The 23,917-nt window shown below is 39.7% G+C and overlaps 1 long non-coding RNA gene across 5 annotated transcripts in view; it reads right to left on the bottom strand.

Moving 5' to 3' along the window:
• Positions 1–23,917, bottom strand: part of LOC106015667 (uncharacterized) — a 159,395-nt gene that overhangs the window by 21,164 nt on the left and 114,314 nt on the right. Inside the window, exons 3-4 of one of the 5 annotated variants that reach the window (XR_011809429.1) lie at positions 3,019–3,177; positions 2,548–2,690 (exon numbers count right to left, since the gene is read on the bottom strand). The exons of the other annotated variants lie outside the window; for them this stretch is intronic. This is a non-coding gene — a long non-coding RNA (uncharacterized lncRNA). The remainder of the gene's footprint in view (positions 1–2,547; positions 2,691–3,018; positions 3,178–23,917) is intronic. 5 annotated transcript variants of the gene reach the window in all.

Raw genomic sequence — 23,917 nt, 5'->3', positions numbered from 1 at the left:
AGACAAATGCTGACTCTTGGGAATTTCCAGGAGGTTTTGGTAGTAGGATACATGGACAAATAGGAGACCATGGAGTACATAACCTGTTGCAGCTCTCAATGTCTACAGTCCTTCAAAGAACAGCCAGCAGCCCATATCTGTCTGTCTGTCTGGGGACAGCACTGTGAGACAGGCTAAGAGGCTGAAGGGTAGGAATAGAGAGGGCTCCATGTCATTATGTTACTAACCTTTCTTTTTCCTATGTTTCTAGAGGTTGCTGGTTAATCATTGCTACAGCATGGTGTTACAGATATGTGACATACTGTTGTGTAAAAGACAGGGGGAAGAAGGTACAGATTGTCTTAGCTTGTGGCAGCAGTACCAACATTCTTGGTACCTCACAATGAAATATTGCATTTCATGACTCCAGCTCTTTTCTCAGTCTACAGGGTGGACCTTTGATCCACCCATTGAACACAGAGTCTGTCTTTTCCTCAGGACTGTGAAGCACATCGGCAGAACCATTCAGTCATCTGGAATCATGGTGGCTAATGCATAGAGGACTGTGCTAAGCTTTGTATCACTGTAGGAAAAAAATAAAAGGCAAAAGAATGATGTGGGAATGTCATGCTCTCCTTTTGCCATTATTCTACTGTGCAGGCTAGGAACAGGACCTCAGACAGCTTACTATAACTAGTCTAACCACCCTTTGTGCATCAAAGGCTGAACACCCCAAAGAGATGGCACCTGAAATTCCAGCCCACTTTAAAAAATACCAGCCATATAAGTTCATGGTGCCTTAGTTTCCCCAGCTGAGAAAGGAAAGGGTGATGTTTCCATGGTTAAGTCTAATATATTCTTCTTTCAAGTGCTTGGAGAGCTAGTGAAGAAAGTTCTTTAATTCTGTGAAAGCTCTAAATAATATAAGTACAGAGAATGTTGTTTGATCTCCTACTTAGCTATGAAATTTCCCCTTGCAATTCCTATACAAAGTCCACAGATACTTGATTATCTGGAGGGTACTTCATAGGAAGGCTTTTGAGTGTACACTCAAAAGATCTGCAGTCTCACTGACAATCTTCAGATAATGCACAATGTTTATTTTATAAATATTTTAGGGGTAAGTAGTTAATTGATTAAGTGAAAAATAGTTTATAGTTAATTACCTTCATTTCACAATGCCTTAAAAATGCCTTATTTCCAGCCTGATTTTTACTTTACCTCAGAAATTATCATGTATTAATTGTTAAATTTTCTTCTAAAAGGTCTATGGGCATCAAAAGAGGTTATTGCTGGGTGATTAGAAATATATCCCTTAAACAGGAAATAAGGGATTTCAATATGCTAAAGTTCAAACATGCGTTAGAATACATGTTAAAAATATCCCTCTTGCTTATGCTAGCTACTATACAATACAATGAAATACAAACTAGAAAACTGCCCACACACCTACATAAGCTACAACACCCTATAATCAACAGATTTCAAGCCACCAAACAGATCAATCATTCTAGCCCTCACCATGAGCAAATTCTGCTTCAACAACTTACCACAGTATGAGAAAGCCTATCAGCCTGACATAGCTTGATGTACCCTGGGACATATTTCTTTCAAAATATGTTCTACACACTTAATAAACAACATATAAAGTCAACAGTAGAAGTCCAACAGTGCATTTCCATTACAGCATAAAACAAGAGGCAAGGGAAAGGCTATGTGGGAGGTGTAAACATAGTGATAGTGAGTGATGGAGAATTATACCATGCTGGAGAATTGATCTGAACCTGTTAACTCTTTGTTTCAGACTTCCTCATATTTTGTTTGGTGTGCTTTTTTTTTTCTTTTCTTCTTAGACAAGCAGCTCCTTTGCAAAAATGTGTAACCATAGTCTTGATTCTTTTTTATTCTATTTTCACTTTTTTTTTTTTTTAATTTCAGTAATTGTTTTTAAACTTCTTTGTCTTTTATGTTTCAGCATCTTTTCAGTTTTAGTAGAGTTTAGCATACACAACTAAATGAACAGCTGGAAACTATTTGCATTTAGAATATCCTCCTCCATTGTATCAAGACCTGAATCACTGTCTCCCTCAGGAACAGCTATTGAGCTGAGTTGCATCAATGGTGTAAATGTGTTAGTTGGTTGTGTGACTGCTTACTAGTAACAGCAACAGATTCCAGATATGTCTGTTTTAAAGACCAGAATATGAAGGGTGCAGTCAATGGATCTTGTGTCTTGGCAGACCAGCAAGAAATAATTTTAAAGAAATAATTTTAAAAGAAATAATACAGAGCAAAGGGCTTTTTTTGTTGTTGTTGTTCAAGTCAAATGATGTGTTTCTTCCTAGAAGCTTGAAACAGAGAACCAGTGAATTTGGTTTTGAGAGAAAAAGAGCATAAAGACTTCTTCCCCAGTATCAAATTCTAATGACTAGGAAGCAAGGAGTGGATAAAATCAAATTGAAAATAAGGTGAGAGTTTGGAATATTAAGGATCATTATCAACTTGAAGCATTCACCAGTAGTGATGGTGATTTCTTCACTTCTGACAATTTTTAAATAAAGCTCTAACCTTTTTCTTCTGTTCAGGAAGGATCTGCTCAGCGAAGTTCTTCATCTCCAGTAGGATGTCAGACTTGGTGACATCCAAATTGATATTGATTTGTGATCTATGAATCTGCTCCCTGTTAGTATTGGCATGATATTGTTGCTTCACTGTACAAAAGAACAGAATTTATATAATCTCTCAGGCTAAAAACAAATTATGGTCACCAAGATTAAAATGATGATCAGAATAGGGAATGAAAAGTTTATTATTATTATGTATTTATTATCATTGCTTCAGTAATGTTTCAAAACCTATTCAGACAAATCATTTTTGGCTTTGCAATGCATTGTGCTCTTTGCCATAGGGAGGTGGCCCTGAGTTAGTCTTTCTACATATGAAACTGGACCAGACCTTTGGCTAGTATACTTATTGCAAGCCAGGACCAACAGGATTGGATGAAGGTCTAATTGCAGAAGTGCAAGTAACAGAACTTACCTTGACTGAGTGGCAATGTCACATTTCATCAGTCTAGTGCACACTGTCCTATCATAGCCATGTCGAAAAGGCTTATCTACTTTGTGCTTCGAGGTTGACATTGTTATTTGCCCTTCAATTTTAATAGACATCATGTTGTCCACAAGTCCAGTATACATACTGTGGAAAAAAACAGGCAGACTATACCATTTGGAGATCTGATGTGAGAAAATGATGTGTTGTGTAGCACCAGAGTAATAAGCAGGAAAAGAAGGAGCAACAGTAGAAGAAAAACATTTAACGACTAAGAGTCTAAGTTAATAAAAGCATCAAGTTGTCTGAGTGTTGGTGCCATTTAATGTGTATATTAAAATTTCCACTGAAATGCTAATACTTTCCTTCCATCTCTTCTAAGCATATCCCCTCACTAAATCAAGTTTTGTTACATAGCAAATACCATTTGAACAAAAGCTCTCAGAGACAAAATCTATATAAAGTAAAGAAGACTCAATTTCTCAGTAATGGAGATGAAAAAGCACTCCAATTTCTTCAAAAATATGCTAATTATATTTATTTTTCTTTACCCCTGCATCCAAGCATTTAAAACTATTAATCCTGGAGATCTGGAAGAGAAGTATAACAAACAAACATTCTTGAAAGGTTTCAAAATGGCATGCAACAGAGCTCAATAGGAATTCTTTTCTTTTGGGGTTTGGGTTCAAATCTGTACAGCATACTTGATAGAAGTGTTTATCACCTCCTTCATCTTTCATTGTTTATATAAAAGACATTGGCACCCCAAGTGATAAGTTTTTCTTTCTTTAAGAAATCCATTTCTGGTGTCAGGAGGGAGCTGTGGGCATCTCAGTGGACAACGATTTGAGCAAAAGTCAGCAGTGCTCGTTTTTGGAAAGACCAACATCACATTGGACTGCATTAGCAAGAGTGTAGCCTGCATGTCAAGAGAAGTGATTTTTCTTCTGTATTCAGCCTTTGCAAGGCAACAGGCAAGTTGTAATAAAGGAAACTCAAATTAGATAATAGGAAAAAAAAATACATGAGAATGGTCAAAAGTTGGACCAGTGTCCTAGAGAAAACTGTAGGCTAGCTAAGCAGATGTGGAACAGCAGAGACTGAGCTTTAGGCACCCTGCTAGAAGTTCCCCACTTGTTGCCTTGCACCTTGCACCCTGCACCCATTCCTAGCCTGTAGTTTCATGGATTGTCATCTCCCAAGATGAAAAGGTGGGATAAATTAGTGATGTTGTCACAGGGCTTTGTTCACTCAGTCCAAAACTGTGGGCAAAGTAAAAACTTGTCTGACACTCGCCTCCTAGAGATCTTTCCTTCAGGAATGACCGTCTGCTTTAATGTATTGACATTTGCTATTTTAGCTCCAAGAATCAATGCTATGTGCTATATTTGATGGATTTTTGCTGTTTGTTTTGTTTTGTTTTGTTTTGTTTTGTTTTGTGAAAAACAAACATAAGATGTGCCATCAGATCCATCACACAAAGGAAGCATGCAGGAATAGTCATGAGGAGTCTTTATACAACAGAAATCACCTTTATGCGTTTGCCCTCACCCCTAGGATACAATATTTTTCTCTGGTGTTCTTTTCTTTCTTTTCACCTCAAACCCACATATTTCAGAGCAAAAGTGCACTGAAATAGGAGGTCTGGCAGAGGCTGTGCTACCCACAGCTACTGAAGTGGTGGCTGTGAAAGGGGCCCTGCTCCAGCAACAGTAGTAGTCCTGCAGCTAACAAATAATGCTTTGGGACTTGGGCATGGAGAAATCTGTGAACCCAATTTGACTATATAGCATCACAGGCACACCTGCATGACATATTCTGGAGAGAACACCACTCAAAAGTGAGCTACAAACTCCCAGTTCCCTCCTAAACAATGCACACTTTACCATGCTCCATCCAAGGGAAGGGAGGTAGTTCAAAGCCAAAATCACAGCTGTGTCTGCTCCCTTTGTGGATATTCAAATTGACTGCACCTCTAAGCCCCATCCCAGTTCACTCCAACACTTGTCTCCCAATACCAGATCCAAAATTCTGCCTTTCACCTTGATACAGGAAAAACTGGGAGGAGAAGCTTCTGAGCTCTTTTTCTCTCTCCACCTCTTTGTGGTGAAAAGTCAGAATCAGTGCTTGCACACTGTTTGGTTAGGGATCAGCTTCCATCCCAGTTTGCTAATTTACATGCCATTTCTTCACTGTGCCATCACAGTGATGGGGGTCTTTGCTTCCCTAGTGCTTGTATGCATCTGTATTCTGAGGATTTGCCTAAAATTGACCAAGAGATGAAATAACCATTAGGATGCCATCGACCCCATTTTATGAATTCACTAAATGCTGTGAATAAAGATATAGATTTTATTGTCAGGCTGCACAAACATGGCCCTCCCTGAGATATTGGAATTGATGCTGGCTGAATCTGAAGTGGCTGGAGAAATAAGCAAGAGTGGAAAGCATCTGGTGTTTGTTTCAGAGATGCAAGACGAGACCCTGGTGATAAATCATGTGTTGAAACAAATGAGAGTTAGCAAAAGGAAACAAATTGGCTCTGATTTGTCTTCCAGGGAAGGATATAGATCCTTTATGATGCTAAAGGGGCCCAGAGAGCCTATGTCTTGATTTTCTTATCTCTATCCCTTAGCTCCCCATTGTTGCTTGTCCTGAGGGATGTATTTTGTATAGGACAGATAGATATAAAAGGAAAAGTAGGGAAACACTGCATGAAATAAACTCAAAGAATAAAGATGAGAGCATAAGAGAACTTGTTAAAGTCTTTTCACTGAGAAGAATAGTGTAAGATAGAAAGCCACACACTAGAATCAACAGTTCAAATTAAAGAAAGTCTTGCAGATGACTGAAAAATACAGGCTGCCTATGGCACACCAGTGTGAGAGGAATAAAGATCTGTGATTCCAAATGTATTGAGGCAACAGTAATACCAACTACTGCAGCTTGGCAGAGTGTCCAGTTCTGGTTAGCCATGCTGAGGATGAATTAATGTAAATTAGAATAAGCACAGAAAAGGATGGCTAAAACACAAGGGAAATGCTGAGCCTTCCCCTGGGTAAGAGAGGAACCTGGCTCGGCTTACTTAGCTCTTATTGAGGTCTGAGAGAGAATGTAATGGCTGCATAGCAATACATCATGGTGATAAACATCATGGGAAGGGAGGCTACTGTCAGCTTAATCTACAAGATGTCAGTGCCAGACCAAATGGATTCAGAGGACGGTACCTAATCAACAATGTGTTAGGGGGGAAAAAAATAAATGCTTAACAAAGATGATAGTACTTGACCAGTCAGTTTATAAAAAGGATCCATGGCCTGTTTGCAAGTGATGGAAGCAGCCTAGACAAAATAATCTAAGTGTCTCCTTTCTGTCCAAGTTCCTTTCTACTAGAAAAATCCGAGAGGAACAGATGAGACTCCCACTGCTCCTCGTGCAATATCAGCTACTTCCTTCAGCTCCCTCTACAACAGAGCAAATCACAAGTGCCCACAGGCTTTCTTATAAAAGTTTTTTTTTGCTGTCTTTCTCATATGAGCTGTGCTGGCCTGGAGAACTGGGGAAAAGTCAAAGATCAAATAAGGGGCTCAATGTCTAATAAAGTTCATTGGGATAAGCATTCTTTCTTCTTTCTAGTGTCCATCAGAGATGATCAGTCACCAACTTTTACAAATAAAAAAAAATATAAAAAAAAAGGAACAAAAGGAGAATGTGTTGAGTAAGAGTATTGTGTAAATCTAGTGCACCGTGATTTGTAGAGCCATCACACTCATTTGTCTGTAAACACTTAGTAATCTTCTGAAACTGAAGATATTGGTGAAGGTCAAGAATGTCTATAAGTTCAGCATAGATATTTCTCAGACAACAAGAAAACACTTTAACAAAATGTGGTCATCCCCATTTAATATACTACTTTTTAGAATGATTTAAATCCCCGTTTAATACATTTCTTTTTAGAATGGTTTAACCATCTAGTCCAGGACCAGAGAGGGACACACCATACAAATAGAGCTACCAAGCAACTGCAAGCCCACAAAGTTAAACCACTGAAGAGGACGTTTCTTATACTTTGCTCTTCCCAATGTAATAAGCAACAGATACTTGATCAGTTCTTTAGTCAGGAAGGTTTATATACTGCATAATATATTTCTAACAGAACAGCCCATCTAGATGCAATGTATATATGTTTTTTCTTGCCTCTATATGGGACAATCTGACATTTTGATGAATGGATTAAAAGGTAGCCTAGTTTCACTGGTTCATCTATAATTGCCTCTGGTGAAATACTCTGAAGTAACACTGTATCACAGCACCTGGAAAATCACAGCTAAATTTCTGTGCTGTCAGTGAGAGCTAACCTGGAGAAACTACTTTTGCTAGCTGGGACAGAAATGGTTTTCCAATGGACTTATTTCCATCAGAGCCTTGATTTCCATTGCTATTCTTACTGCTTGTATAACCAGTAGCACTTGACATAGAAAAGCAATGGGGTGATCACACTGAGTAAGCATGCAAGAAAAGCATGGTCCCCTGCCTCAAAGAATGTGCGAAGTATGATAAGAAAAAAACAGGATTTGCACTTCTGAGGCACAGCTAACCTCTTCTTTTCCCTACTCATTTGTCAAAAAAAAATAAGTACGGACTATGTGAATTCCAGAAGGAGCTATTTGTATGCACACTAATCACGAAAGGATAAAAATCATATTTTCCAAAAATCACCTATGGGCTTTAGGAGCACTATCCAATCTGTATCCACAAAATAGCTGCAAAATCTTGAGAGTCCCCAGAGCCATAAATATCCTGTCCTCATTTATTACAGTTCAGTTGATGTTTGTATCCTGGTGAAGTGCAAAAGCATAACTAAATCGTTATCCTCAAAGGAGTTAAGTGGGTCTCCTTCTGTTTAGTGAATTCTCTCACTATCTTCCCTGGGTAAACACAGCACTCTCTGGACTTCACTTTGTGGGTTCTAACTGTTCCTTCCCACATGAAAGCCTGAAACAAGGCATCATGACTGAGTACTTCTAAAATTAAATTGTTTTAAGTGCACACAGCATTGTAAGATCTCTGAAAAGGAAAACCAACTTTTCTAGGGAATGTTTAGGGTTAATAGCAGGAGGGCAAGGTGCTGTGATTGGGAAAACTATCTTCTGCTACCTCAGATTCAGACACATGCTCACAACACTTCCGTCACAGTAAAGGAGAAAACAGCAAATATGCTTTGCATACAGGGCAGCCAAAGAGTTAGTTAGGTAGCTTTCAGCAGTGCAGGAAAATCTGAATTTTACAACAGCTGAGATGTTGTGATCTAGGTTCCTCTGCATGGGGAGGAAAGACTGGAAGGAGCAGTGTTAATGAGAAGAGAGCCCAGGGGACCTGGGACTCCTGTTGCCACCAGCACCAGCAACTGCTCAGTTTGCAGGAGCAGGTCTGCCTCTGCCCATCATTGCTGATCCTCCCCAAAATGACACACACCGCCCTTTAGGAATCTCTGGGAGAAATCAGCAGGATCAAAAAATCTATTGTTCAGTTTCTGCCAGGTATGAAAGTAGTAGCAGTCTTTAGACGTCTTACCTTCCATTAAGTTTTGTGGAAAGAGGCAACTGGGCAAAGGAAAGAGTAATGGTTACCGGAAAGATAATAATAGCATCACCCATTGCTGGAGTCTAAGCTGTCTGCACAAGGAAGAGACGTAAGGAATTTCACAGCTCTGCTGAAGTCTGCTCCTGAAGCTGATATAAGAGACAGCAAAGAATCCACATAGAATCCCACAGGTGTGCGAGAGATTTGGCATTATTCATGCTGGTGCTGATAGATGTAGTCAGTTTTGTCTTTCTCAAGGCAGATATTCCCTCAGCTCTGGGAGCCAGGCTATCATTCACTTTTATGGTACTTGCTTTAGAATAGAAAGCACAGTTTTCAGTGATTCCATGTCGTATTTACATGTACAATACCAAGCAGGCACTCCAAAAGATAGCATATCTCTAAAAAAAATGGGGAGGGTTTGGGGAATAGTAACAAAGTTGTGGGTGTCCAGTGTATCCACACACTTGTACAAGTGAATCTTTTCTTACTCTCCCCACTAGGATTTCCTTTCCTTTTCATCAAACACTGCCCCAAGATACTTTCATTACTCAGAGGGCTCCAAGTTATTATGCTTGGTTTTAACTTAAATAAATACATAAATAATAATAATAACCATATTTCTGTGACCAAGCATAAAAAAAATAATAAATTTACAAAAAGCAAATTTGTAAGAAGTAACAATTATCTTGTAATGCACCAGAAATGCCTAAAGCCTGTAGAATCCTTCAGCAAATATATGATCACTAACTCTTTTTTGTGTCATGTTTAAGCTGCATGTCTTCATGCCAGCTCAGGCTTTTCTCACCTCCAGTGTAGTGTGCAAAGGCAAATGTACACACAAGCAAGCTGTGCAAACCTTGTCAGCATACGCATCACTGCTCACAGTCCTCACAGGCACAAGGTGTCCTTTGTATCCTGTGCAACCTGCTTTCCAAAACCTCATCAGTTATCCTGTAAATCTGTCAACAGTGCTTGCTCCAGAACATGCCCCCATCTGTATGCCCTTCTCTGTTAAACACACACATTTTTAGTATGTTGTCCTTACTCTAGAATGAAAATTGGCTTGAAAAGAAAATTAAAATTTGCTTGCAGATATTTTCTAGATTTAAAAATAACACAGTCACAAACCCCTTTCAAACAATGAGGTTTCAAGGCCTGATGTTAGCGACCTGGAGTCACTGGTGTCACAATGGATAGTCATGGAATTTTTGGCAAGGGTGAAGTGCATGACACTTCTAGCTTGAAAAATTTTTAATGAAAAAATCACACTTAAGGGTGTCTCTTCTTATGTTCCATCTTTGAATTCTTTTAAAAGGCATGTTTTGTGTTTGTTTTTGGAATCCCGTTTAATGTCTATCCATTAGGTGGTCATCATTTCCCATTTGAGTTAATTTTCTTCTGCCATGTATGTTAGGAGTTTTCACTGTATTTATAATGAAATTACTATCACGAAGTTCGAACTAGCTCTACCTGCACATAAAGCACAGAGTTTGCCAGAGGCTGAAGCTAAGGCTGGACATTCCTGAGGTTTCACTAACATATTGCCTGGCATGCATGCAGAGTCACAGAGTGTGTTACAGGTTGGGAGTATTGCCTGGGGAGCAAGGTCAGTGGTCTGGGACAGGCCAGCATAGACATAGTGTACACAACACATCTTCACGCAAGGACAAAGTCTTTGATCTCTTTTAACCTCTGCACATAGCTGGGCTTTACTCTCTCAACACCAACAGCACTCTGTACTCCATGCCACTCTATTCTTAGCTCTGTGCTTTCCTCCACAGACTGCCAATGATGCTTAGATTGGCTAAAGTCATCTTACTGGCCACACAGCTGTTTTGCTGTGTGGGTTGGTGTTTGTGCTTAGACCTTCTGGCATTTTCTAGTGAGGATGAGGTTATTCTCTGTAGAGGTGCAGATTTTTCTCCTGGAAGGGCTCTTCTTTCAGGCAGGAAAGGTACGTACAGCATAATATCTGCAGTGTTTTAAAGAAGCTGCAAGAGAGGAAAATTAGCATCAAACCTGAACTCAGGATTATAAACAACATATGGAGAATAAATCTCCATTAAGCAAGGCGGAGGAGAAGGAGAACGTTAAGGATGCAACTAAGAGCCCGGAGTGGCAGCTAAGTCCAATAGCAGGGAAGATGTAGGTCTAAATGCTCTCCAAGACAGGCTCATATAGGCTAATTAGCTACTTTACAAGCTGGCTAAAATCCAAGAGCTGGAGCTTTCCTGTTGAGCATAATTATAAAATGCTCCTTTTCCTTTCCCATCTCATGGCTTAATACTGCAAGTCTGGTTTTACCTCTGTCCATATTGTCAACCTTAAACCTAACTGGGGGATAATGTCACCTAACTAATCTGCCATGCACCAGGAACAATTCTCCTCTGGACATGGACTAGGTACATTCAGTGAACCAGCCAGTGATATGGGATCACCAGGTTATGGGTGGGAGACGGAATGAAAGTACAAAGCCATGCCAGATATGTCTTGAAGCTTTTGTTATCTTGATCTTTTTTGGCAAGTGGTGTGAGAAGGAATTCAGGGAACCACTATAAACTCTTTACAAGTGGTAAAATAGACCTGCTAGCACAGAGAAGCATTCTCTCTCCAGCACATCCCTGCTACATAGAGAAAAGCAATTAGCACAAGAAATTTGTCTTAATGCAGTTATATGTTTTTGTGTCCAATTTTGCCCACAGAGAAGGTGCCTGGGGATTTCCAATACATCTGTTCTATCAGGGAGGGCAGAGGGAAATGAGTTTAATTAAAGTAACTGGAGTACTCTTTGAACCTCTACAATCTGATCAAACTGGAACAGAAGGAGAGAAGTGGGGGTAGACACAATGGACGGGTTTTATAAAATATAAATCATAAAGCAGAGAGGAGAGAACATAACAAATGGCAGGCCAGGTGCATCTTTCCTAAGTGGTGCTGAATTTAGCCCAAATCCCTCATGCTTTTTTTTCCCCTGGCCATCTGAACAGATGTCTTTAGCCTTCAGATAAATTATAAAATATGGAAGGAGGAATTCTGCTTGGTGCCGTTTCCTTCTGCTAAAAGAAAAAAAAAAAGTCTCAGCTGCTGATTTGTACTGTGTTTGTTTTTTAATGCTCAGGAACTAGAGGAAAAGAAGACTGTGAACATCTGGGATGTGTAGAGGACAGTGGGCTCTTCCATCACTGCATTTGCTTTCCTCCTACCTTCCCCTTCACCTCCAGTTGAACTATCTGTATCTCATGTTGTTCAAAGAAGCATGTTTCAAAAGAAAATGCTCTTTTTCTTATGAGTGTCTCCATTTTCCTCCTTTCCACATTTACCATTCTAGAGGGAAAATCAGATGGCAGGTCACTGAAACACGTGCATACAGGCTGAATTTCATCAACACCCCTGGCTGTTATCTTCTCTAGACAACCTCTAGACAAGTTCCCGCTCAGCATTTTCATTTAAGCCCCTTAAACATCTCTTCAGTGGAGCCTGTCTTTTCAAAATACTAGACATGAAGATTCATTTGGAATCAAGGATACCAAGGCCCATAATCACATAGCCTACCTTTAGAAATCTAAACCCTTGTGTAACACAACTTTAATGACTCTCTTTATTTCCTCTTCCTCCCTTCTTCCTAATGCAATTGTCAGTTTATGGCTAAAAGGACAAGGCCTTCAGGTCAAAGGGGATTACAAGATACTTTGCCACCAAGACAAGGATCTATGGGACATTCTATCTGCAGGATGAGTGCCTCCTGAACTGAGGCCTTGCAGAACACACAAACATCTTTAACTGTCTGGGAGAAAGAGGTGAAGGGAGGACAGACTATCACATTCTTCAAATTTAACTAAGCCCAGACTTAAACATGGATTTTGTCCATAGCCATAACACATAGGGTAACACAATGCCTGGCCTTTTCCAGTGCTATGATATTGATATAATCATGTTGTGTGTGAAATCTATGCTTGGAAAGTCCTTACCTCCCATGTTTGGAAGGATTCAGATCATCCACAGATGTAAACAACTACATCTTCCCTGATACACCTAGCTTCCCAACCCAGTTCATAGCTCTGCCTAAAAACAAAACTTTCCTGCACCTCAACCCTCCTCACAAGCACAGGGAAGCACTGAAACTCCCTTGAAAGCTTTGCAATGCTATGTTGGTCTCTTGCAACCTCATAATAAGAGAGACATTCCACTTGCTACAGACTTGGCAGGAGTTTTTATGATTTGAGAGCCACATGTCATGACAAGGCGTGCTGGAGCACTTCCTGCTTGTATTTGTGGAAACCCTTGTTTCATTCCCCGTTAACTAAAATGGCATCTCTTACACACACTTCACAGACTACATATTTTTGATTTCTGATTTACAAGATATAATGATTTTCTCTCTCAGCCTGGTATCAGTGTCTGGCAGACCATCTGGCAGGCAGGTTGCAGTAAGAAAGAATATTTTCTATATTACTCCTTGCTTTAATTTTTCAAATTGGCTTCTTTTTTTCATCCCTTCATCAAAAACAGCAAACAGATGAAAAAGGAATCTGGAGCTCTTCACAACGTTCATCTGAAATGAGCTCTGGTCTATCCATTTCATCAGTGAAGGATTTATTAAACAGATAATGTAAAAGGAAGAACATAATAATGTAGCTTTAATTGTCAAACATTTTACTTGTTGCTCTCCTGCACCCCCAATGAGATCCAACACAGGCAGCTTCTATTAGAAATGTTAATTATTTGGTAGATAATTAGATGTAATGAGCTCTAAAAGCACCTGACATCACTTAATAATGGCAAGTGGGGGCAATGTGAGGGGGTAGAGAGAAAAAAGAAGCCTTTTTAAATGTTGAAGGAAGCAAAAAAGCAGTAACAGTAGGAAAGCAAACCTACAAATTAGCAGATTTGCTAATGGTAGTTAGTATATAAACTAAAAAGGCTGCAGAATAGACAGCCTTCTAGAAAAATTATGCTTGTACTAAATATTGACAGTTCACTTAGCAAGCTAAAACAAGAATGCATTTTGGTCTGGTTTCTTGTTAGAAGAGGTTTACATAGCCGTGCTTTGTGTTAGTATCCTCACCTCTCCCACTCCCCAGTAAATTTGGAACACAGTGATGAATTTTATCCCAGTATGTTGGAGGTGCCAACCAGTTTCAATGAAAAAGGCTCCCTTTGCGTGTGAAGCAGACACACTTTTGTGTCCTTTGAGCCAAGGCCTCAGTCAATCCACACAGCGGATCTTCTTGGGACACCTGATAAAATGTTTCAGATAGATTTGGTACTTCCTTAAAGACCACAAGCAGTGACCAAGGAAAGATATCCTTACAGAAGTTATACCTTACTTGTACCACTGCTCTCAGAGCAAATCATTCTCTTTGCTCACAGTAGCTGTCAGTGAGGAAAGAAGCACTAGCACCACATCTTGATGTTAGATGTTCCTACCCTACACCCTGGCTTGTCAGACCCAATGACAGCTGCATCAAGGATCCATCACTTTCTGAGCACTCCTTTTTCCTCTCCTGGCAGAGATGGACACAACACATATATCTTTGGCCATGGACACACAGCCAGATCTTGACAAGACATTTCAGGGAGAACTTGATACATTGGACACTCACAAGCTTACTGGTTTCAAAATCGTAGCCCTGCAAATTCAGTGAGGTTTTGCTGTTCCATTGTGCCTTCTCTATGAAGCAACATCAGATGCTTTGTCTCACCTCTGCTCTGTGAAGTGCAGCATGAATAGGAGACATCAGGGGGACATCAAAAGCCTTGTTCTACCCACACAGGTATTGCACTGTTGTGGGGCTGCTACTGGGTCAGGGGGCATGGGAGCAGACTTACATGGCAGCAGGTGGAAATCACATCCCCCAAACCCACAACTCTTCATTTCTGTAACTCCCCTTTCACACACATTCTCTCATCCAAACTGGGATGTCTCTTTATAAGGACAGCCCTACAGCTTCCCTCTCGAGTTTCCCACCCTTCAAAGGAAGACAAAAGAGGCTAGAAAATTTTATGGTCTCTTGTAACAGACCGTCTCCCGGTGGGGATTGAATTATCAGTGCTGTCTCTTATAGTGAGATCAGCACGCTACTCTGTATATATTTTAGACAATGCCTTTATGGCCTTTTAAATCAACATGCTCTCAGATCTCTCTCAGCATCACCTACGGCACAAATTCTTTTTCTCCAATTTTCTGTAAGCTGCCATAATTAGATGGATTAGGGGAGTAAACAATCTATCATTTACCTTCTTGAATGTAGTAGATGAAACTTCACTATACAGCATCACATCCCATTAAAAGACTGCCTCACTGAACACAAGCTATTTCACAGTGATGGAGGTCTTAATAACCGTGCCTAAAGGGAAGTTATTATTGGAAAGAAATATCAGGCATACAAGCCATGGCAAATGCATGGGTGATGTTAGGGCTGGAAACTCACATCATCAGGTTGTGATCCAAACCAGCAGGCAGCAGAGCAAATATGCTACTGGACTGCTGTGCATAATCTTGAAGTTCAGCATGTGTACCCCGTGAACCCCCCCATCCAGTGTCTGGGGGGCATGCAGAAAAGCACTGAATTTCATTTCTACATGCACTGCCTTTTGCTGTGTGGCTTTTCTTATTTATTCATTTTAACCCCCTGCATGCCACACTACTGGTGTCTCCTTGAAGTTGTTTTGCAGTCCTTTTGCTTCCATGCGTGCAGTTATTTTTGCCACCCCTACCTTCCACTTTTTTTATTTCTGCTTTCTTTTTTTTTTTTTTTTTGGACATCCTAACATCAGTGTGAAGCTGAGTTCAATAGCACAGTCACATAAAATTATCTAACCGCTTCTCTCTGCTGTGGTTGACAGAGGAGGCTCTCTTTAGAGAGGTGATTTGAGCTGACTGAATTATATCAAGAACAGTTGCAAAGACAGCCCTAAACAAAAATGCAAATTTTCTCTGTAGTTATTCATAGGATCTTCCTATTCAAGTACTTGATATTTTTACTACCTTATTCACTGAACTGCATGTCAATACCAAATGTTAGCATGGAAGATTCCTTGTTTGTTCCAACAGCCACCTTGCAAAATATTTTGTTGCTTTTTTGCTTGCAAATTCTGATTTGCGGAAGCTAAACTTTGGGGAAATGTATTGATTTTGACAATACTTCTCCTGGAAAGACTTCAATCCAGTATTAAAGCCATATTAGTCAAGTAGATGGGTCTATTCAAATGCAGAACAGCCCAATAATCTTATTAATTGGGCATTTACCTGGGATTTAATACAGCTTCAAAACTCTGATGAAGTAAACTGGACAGAAACCTGAACTCCTCTACAAGAAGTGGAGCTTGTGGGTAACCTAGGGTTTGAATGTTTCTTTCTTCATTTAACCCTTTGTTTCTTTTCACACAGAAAATTAAGATTTTTACACAGAGGGTAAAAATTCTCTGTCATTCTCTAATGATTTCCTGTCCTAAAATCCATAGAATGAATGGCTTTCTCTTCTCTTTCATCCATTAAAAAATAAAAATAAAAAAATGTGCAGTCAGTGAGAAGCTTCAGATTGAGACAGAAGATCACTCATTTTTATGCAATCTTTTCACCCATAGAAAATGGCACATGCAGAGCTTCAAGTTCCTTATTTTTGTGCTAAGTTATGTAAGAAAAGACTTTCTGTCTCAGGAAGTTCAATATATTTACTGAATACTCTGAATCAACTGCCATGGCCACCAAGTTGCAATTATTACAAAGCCGGAGACCCACCCTTACACAGGAAAGATGTCACTGGGTGATGCTGAAGACAATTTGACTGGAAAAGCAAAGCATAACGTTGCTTTCAGAGTATTTCCTTCTCACGTGTGTTGACCATGGTCAGCCAATGTTGCACACACTCCTTTGTGATTAGCCCTTAGACACAAATATGTCAGGGATGATCATCTGATGTAGATTAATAATAAGAAAGTCTCTGAAAACTAGACTACTTCTTTGCAAAAAGGCTAAAGTTCATCACTTCATTTTAACTGGTGAATCATTTATCCGTGTGAGCCACAACCTTTAAAAGAATATGTCTATGCAGTATATTTAGACTTCCCAAAAATGCTTTATGATCCAACAACACCTACAGATGTCTCAGTATTGGCACAAAGCAAGGGAGTGACCAATATACATATTCTCTCCTAGCAGTTATACAAAAAGTGATGTAACTTGTCATAAAGTATTTCTTGGAAATAAGACTTTCCAGGAAGCATCCAAATTCTGGGCAGCATCAGGATAAAGACTTCCTAGAAATTATAACTCTGGCTGCTTTTCCAGAAACTGTGTCATTCTGGCCTCTAGATTCATGCTTCATCTAATTCAGGAGTATGCTTTGAGTTTTACAAATCTGATCAGACAAGGAAGACCAACTACAGCAAGATTCACAAATGCTCTGGCCCTAGATGAGATAGGAAAAGTTAATAGTCAGACATGGCATGCATGAACATGTGTGCTTGTCATTTGGTAAGTGGAGTGTGACATGTTGCGTGGCATGTTCATCAGATCCTGCACAGGGTGTCGGTGTAAGCATGGAAAGTTTTTCATCCAAGAGGTAAGAAATGGAGGGAACAGTGGAATTGAAAAGGAAGGTTAGGAGCACTTTTCCTTGTTACTATTTTCAGCACTGGTGCTGCTAATTTGTGTTCAGATATGAGCAGCTGTCATCTCTGAGCATTTTACATCTCAGTAGAAGTCAATCACAAGCTGGCATATCCTCCTGCACTTTCCTGGTCTGGCTGTTGCTTGAAAACCTTGTTTCAACCAAACCATCACATTTCCCGTTGTTCATGATTTTAATGTGAACACTCAGCAGTAATTTTTATGTTTTTTGTTTGACAGTTTTGCTTTGGCTCATCTCATTTTGCATGTTTTTTTTGTTGTTTGTTGTTGTTTTCTTGTTGTTTGTGGTGGTATGTTTTTGTGTTTTTTTTTTCAGGGATGTTTCTAGTCAGTATTTCAAAGAAATAAAATGTTTCTTTTAATATCTAATTATATTTGAGGTTCATTGGGCCAAAATAAACATGGAATGACTTGTGAATTGCTGACATAATGGACAAAGAAGCAATTTTAAGCCATGCTGGTCCTGTAACAGCATGTGTCCATATCCCAGCTGAGGCAGAGATAATGCCAGTAGAAGGAAAGAAAAGTGACCTGGCAGCAGACCAGATATGCTGAAGTCTCAGTGGGAGGAGAGTTTGAAGAGTCTCCATGATATTTAGTTTGGGGCTGGAGGGTATATAAAGCTCCCAAAGCTTTTGCAAGCTAAATCATACAGAGAGCAGCATGCAGCAGAGGAGGAAGGCTGTGAGTGCAGTGCAACATAGGAGCAATTAGGTGCCAAGGTCTAAGAGGATGCTGTGGCAGGAGGAATTAATAAGAGTTGGAGCTCAGACCCTGTGGATCAAGCAGAGCTTGTCAAGCTCAGGAAGGTGAGAAAGTGAAGCTGGAGATCACCTCCAGTAGCAAGCTCCTCTTGACCCCATTTCTTTTTTTAGGTTACCCTTTCCTTTTCATTGCCATAACTCATCTGCCATTACTTAACTGCCACTTCATCTCAAACAACCAGGCATTCAGTTTGACTCCAGACAGAGTCCCTTATCCCAAAATATATAAGGAATACTTTTGGCTTACAAAACAGCCTCTTGTACATGTACTCCTTGGCGTGGAGCCTGCCAGCATTGAGCAACGCTTTGTAATAAACAGCATCCATCTTACTTGGGAAGGCTGAGACACAAGAAAATAATTTAGTTTTCTTTAGTCTTTTCTTTTTCCCTGAGTTCTCTTCAAAGCACTTCCAAGAGCGATCACACAGTTACTGTTGCCAGTAAGCAACTTCTCTCATGGAACTTTTCAAGCCTGTATCACAAGGGGAAGAGATACAGGCCAGACCATTTATTTCTTGTCCTTGGAATGTACCTCGGTGTATTAGGCTTCAGGCAGGTCTGCTAAGGGACCACAGGCTGGAGTCTCATGAAGGACACATCCCAGAGCATTTCCTCCAGCCTGCTCACACAATATGAGCACAGAGTATAAATGCAAGCCAAGACCTTGTGACTCAGGTGGCAGACCCAATCTGATGCCATTTGAGATTAGCTCTATAAATCACAAGGGTTTTGTATTGATGTCATTGCTGTGGGGCTTGATTTTTGCTTTGATTTTAAAACTAAGGTTCTAAAGGAACACTGCAGGGATATCTTTATCCCATCCAGGACAGATACTTCTGTAGGGTTCATATAGCACAGGAAAAGTTCCTTCTCCATCACCACTCCTAAATCAGCAAAAAAAAAAAACAAACAAGTGAATGGAAAGGATTAAAGAGCACTTGTGACATTTCCTTCTAAGCTGCACGGTTGTTTTATGCCACTCAATGAATCTTTCTCAGGCTTTCAGTGTTTCCATTTTTTTCAATATTCTGGATGCAAATGATATTAAAAAGTAAATCTTAAAGATGTACTCAGTGTACAACAGCCATGTATCACTGTTCCCCCTACAGGCTGGCTCTCCATCTGCAGTCCTGCCAATTCTCATCATCTCACACCAGTTCAGCCCCTCTGTCCCACTTCCCACCATCTGCACATGAAACCAGCCTGTCTGCAAAAGGCAAGGTTAATTCTTGGGTGAGCTGCAGCTTGAACATATATCTCTTGGGTGTGCAGAGAAGCCTCTCTGGGAAAATCAAGTGTCTAGAATAAAAGCAGATTGGTTGGCCAGGCTGTCCATGATGACCCAATAGGAGCAGACTTGTTGGCTCAGGGAACAGAGAACAAGTCTTTCTGGTCCCTGGCACAAGTGGCAGTGTCTGGAGATTCCCTTAAAATGCCAGTCTTACCTGTCTAGAGTCATCTTATGCAGTGGAGTTACTTTACGATGTGAATACACCAACTTTAGTACACAGTAGCACCTGCTACGATGTATGAAGTATCTATAATTTCACCTGAATCAAGGCCAATGTATTTACCCAAGTCCTGGGTCCTCATGTGGGAGCAAAAAATTAAATTCCAGCCTTAGCACAGCACACAACAATTGAGAAAAGTGTGTGCAATTGTCCTAGTACTAGTTCATACTAGGAAACCTCTGCCCCAACTGTACGTTGGGAGTAGTGGCACTGCTGTTTCAGGGAACTGTGAAGGAAAGAGGGGAGTGTATCCCTTGAGCAGCCGAGAAGACACTCCACGTTTGTGTGTGAGGCATTCTTTTGTGCTTCTGGTTAAAAGCACCAGCAGTTTGAGCAGCACAGAAGGGCCCCTTTCTGACCACAAATCCAACCCTGTTGGGTGGCACTCTTGTGCACCCATGCTCGCTCTGCATAGCAGAGCTATAGTTTTGAAAAAGCTTTTGCTTTTCAGCTAAAAGCTAATGCTTTTCAGTTCCTTCTAGTATAAAGAACTTTTAAAAAAATGGAATCCACTCCTCTGCAGCCCTCAGGCCATCCTCGCATCTTATGCCCATCCTTGTAAAAAATGCCCATCCTCACATATTCTGTTTTCTTCCTTACCTCAGGGCATAGATTGACAGCCAAGCTATTGTAATAATTCTCCTGAAAAATACTGGGGCTTGTGTAAATAAAAGCACTTGCAAGATTGTGTGCTACCATTTGCAAACAATTTGTTGCAAACATTTGTTGTGTGTGTATGCAAGCATGTGAGGGGAGGAAAGTGGGGTAAAGGGGTTTGTCTTTGAGAGCTTAAAGCTCACAGCTTTGAAGAGTCCTCAGGAGGCTTTGATGTTAGCCCTGTCTCTCCTCTCAGAAAGCAAAGCAATGGTGGAAGGTGATCCTCTAAAATAGGTGGCAAGATGACAATGCAGGAGGAAGAGAAACACTGTCACTCCGTGGGTCATTCCCCCCATCAATATTTCCATCATATTTATTGAAAAAACAGGCAGGAATCTGAGAGAGGTAGTACGATGTGGCTCATCTTTCTACCCTTCCCCTTTCTCCACTGTAAATTCTTAAATAGACCCAAGAGAATGAATTGCTTCTTCAAGTTTTATCAGTGAGAAGGCAGCCCAGCAGAGTTACAGTTCAGTGCTCAAAGATTGCTTTCATGTTTGGCAAGAAGCTTTCAGGCCAATATATAAATAAATGAGAGGGGTGGGGGTGAGTCTTTCCTTCTGGTGGTGCAGAATTTGCATTTCCTGGATGCAACTCACCTCCCTGATGCATTTATAAGGTTCCAGTCTAGTCTCAAGTAAATTGTCTCCTGTATTCTAAGTGATAATAAAACCTACACCAACTGGAATACCGCAGAGACATGCTAGACTGTGAAGCTATTTCCATCTAGTACAAATTATTCCACAAGGAATTATAAAAAAATGACAATTTGGACTTTTCAGCTACGTACCACATAATTTAAAAAAAAAAAAAAAAAAGCCTGCTTTGTGCCATAAACTTTCTCAGTTCAGTAACATCAGATGCTTTTTCACAAGTCTTGATACTCAATTAACTGCACAAGTGAAAGATGGGGAAGACTGAAAAAAGGAAATAAATGTACACACATGCATATGTGTACTAGTTTCTAACAGAGAAAGTTAGAGAAGACCTGTTCTGACCGTGTTAGAGAAAAATAAGGAAAATATATACTTACTTGAAAAAGAAGTTTTGGCATTTGCCAAATTAGTTGATTTAGAACATTAGAACAATTCAGAACATTAGTTTTTGTCTATTTCACTCAAATTCAACAGTTTTTGAATTGAATTGTCTTTCAGAATAACTGACCCTCTTTGCAGAAAGCTGAGAAGAGCCATCAGATCTTTTCTAGTGTTGGTTTCAAAGACAAGCTTTGGGAAGAATTTTGTCCTCTCTGTGATAAAGCCTCATTTACGGGGAACAGCATAGCACTTTCTGGTTTCTCCTTTTCTGTTGAATTGGTTTCCACTACTCAAGTAGTGGAAAAGAACTGAAGAAACAGAACTTCACAGAAAAGCATTACTCGTCAGCTCTTCGAAGAAGAATTTTCCTTCCAAAAAAATAAACTTTGACTTTTTTTGGACAAGGAGGTGGGCTCCAGTAGCACCCACTACTATTTTCTGAGTGTTTTGTGGAGTCAGGTGCTCAACAAACCATTGAGACTTCAATGCTAGCCAAAGGCATGGAATAGGTCACCTTATCACTTTGTGACCCCTCAGGCTATGCAGTACACAGCTAAAACCTGTCAGTTCCATCCCTTATATGTAATTAATGTATTACAGGGAGATCTGATTTGTAGTAATGTCTCCTGGTAAAGATGAATAAAGTTCTTCCCATCTATTCTTAGAGCTGTATGTCTGGAGTTACACTCCAATAGCTCCAGACTCAAAGTCCTTCAAGCTGTTCTTTTAGGCTGCTGTTAGATTCATGCTGACATTACTAAATCAAGTTTTCATTTCAAGGTGTTTATCCCAGGCTATACAGGGAAAAGAATTTTAAATATATATATTTCTGGAGTTCTTTGATTCTAGGAGCTAGAATCATAAGCACAAGTCTGTTATCTCTAATACAAATTCATCAGATTATTAGCAATCTCTCCACTGAATATGTGTGAGGCCCGTTTTCCTGTGACTTAGTCCAGCCTTAGTTATATCATAGACCCATCAGAAGACTTGTCATTTTTGTCACTGATCACTTACACCAGCACACTAATATTGCTATGTAAGTGCTTAAAATAATAATTAGAACTCAGTGAATAATGAATAAGCTGAATAATTTATTTAGATATATTGAAAAACTTGTTGAGCAACTTATTTGATGAATATATTTAATAACTCACTCTGTCCTATATCTTTGTGAATAATATTTTTAAACTAGATGAGTAATTTAAAAAAAAAAAAAAAAGAAGAAGAAGAAAAAAAAAAAAAGTAACATTTGTCAAATAAATTATCCATTGAATATTATTCAACCAAATCTAATAATACTGAATTACCAGCTAGTGCACTCTTAAATGGCCACTGGAGGTCCAAACAAGCATGGCTGATCTTTCTGGGGAAAAATTTTGCTTATCTCTAATAAAATACTTATTGTGTTGAAATATGATCACTCTACCTCAAGAACGCATTTTCACTTTTCAATAGAGTAAAAAGAGACAGAAGCTGTAGAAGAAGAGAATAAAGATACCCATTCCTAATTCCTTAAACCATAGCAACATGGTCATTTTCAGATGAGATTAGAGTTACCACACAAGAAGCAGTTCAGGAAGACAAGCTCACTTAAGTAACTTAATTATGTCCATGTTCTTGTTCCCTCATCTCCAGTGTAAATCAAGCACTGAGGAAGTGCTGAACTCTGAGCTCAGCTTTATGACACTGGAACAAGTAATCCACCACAGGGTGGTGTTTTTTTTTTTTGCCAGGGCTAGAAGTTTGGTAGTGTGTAAGTGCAGGATTAGTACCCATTCAAGTCAAAGGAACATTCCTCAATCAGGATATGAAATAAGGGAACCCCAGGACAAAAATTTCACATAAGCAACCCTCCCACCCAAGGGTACGTTCACAGCAATAGTAAATGGACCCACATTAAAGCCAATGAAACAACATCTGTTCCTGTTACCTGGTAATCACCAAAGGTCATGGGTGTGAAATTTTCTTCTCTGTTGATCTAGTGCACTTTCTCCCTGCCCTGGATGCCTTTGTTCATCTCTGATAGATGCTCAGACCCAGGGCTGAGCTTCCCCAAGGAGCCATGCAGTATACTTGGTAGCAATCCAGCTTTTGATACTGAAGATAATATTTATTGCTAAGGGAGAAAGAGCTCATATTTTTTCAACTCCTACCTAGACTGACCTAGTTGGGTTTAGCCTTGAAGAAGAAGAATGTAGCAAAGTGCCCTTAAAGATTAAAATTGATTTTACTTTTTACAGCTTTGCTGTAAAGCCTTGGGCTGAAGTACAATTTGCAGTTATAATTATAGTGTATTAAACACACGGTTCTTACTTGTAGCCTTCACTATTCTGGCTCAGATACCTTTGGATGTATGACCTTAGTGTTTTATTCAAGTGTTCTCTCCATAATAATCTAATTAAAAGTTGTATCATGTAAAAATGAAGCTAAAATTCCTTCTTTTCTCAATTATCTGCAAAACCTCTTGTATATATATATATATATATATATATATACTCAAGGGGGCAAGTAGCCATCCTTTCCTAGGACTGTAAGGCATTGCCATGTGAAAAGATGATATTCACAGGTTATTCTTGTTTTTCTGAGCTGACTCTTCAGCATCTTCCAACACAATTTTTATTTACTTTAGTCACGCACCTATGACCACCAGCATGAGACTTCAACCTTAGGAGCAGCTATGTAAAGGAAAGGGCAGGG

Source organism: Anas platyrhynchos, chromosome 1 (assembly GCF_047663525.1).
Source record: "Anas platyrhynchos isolate ZD024472 breed Pekin duck chromosome 1, IASCAAS_PekinDuck_T2T, whole genome shotgun sequence".
Classification (NCBI taxonomy): domain Eukaryota; kingdom Metazoa; phylum Chordata; class Aves; order Anseriformes; family Anatidae; genus Anas; species Anas platyrhynchos.
The sequence above is the reverse complement of the archived record's forward strand: the minus strand, read 5'-3'. Positions and strand labels throughout refer to the sequence as shown.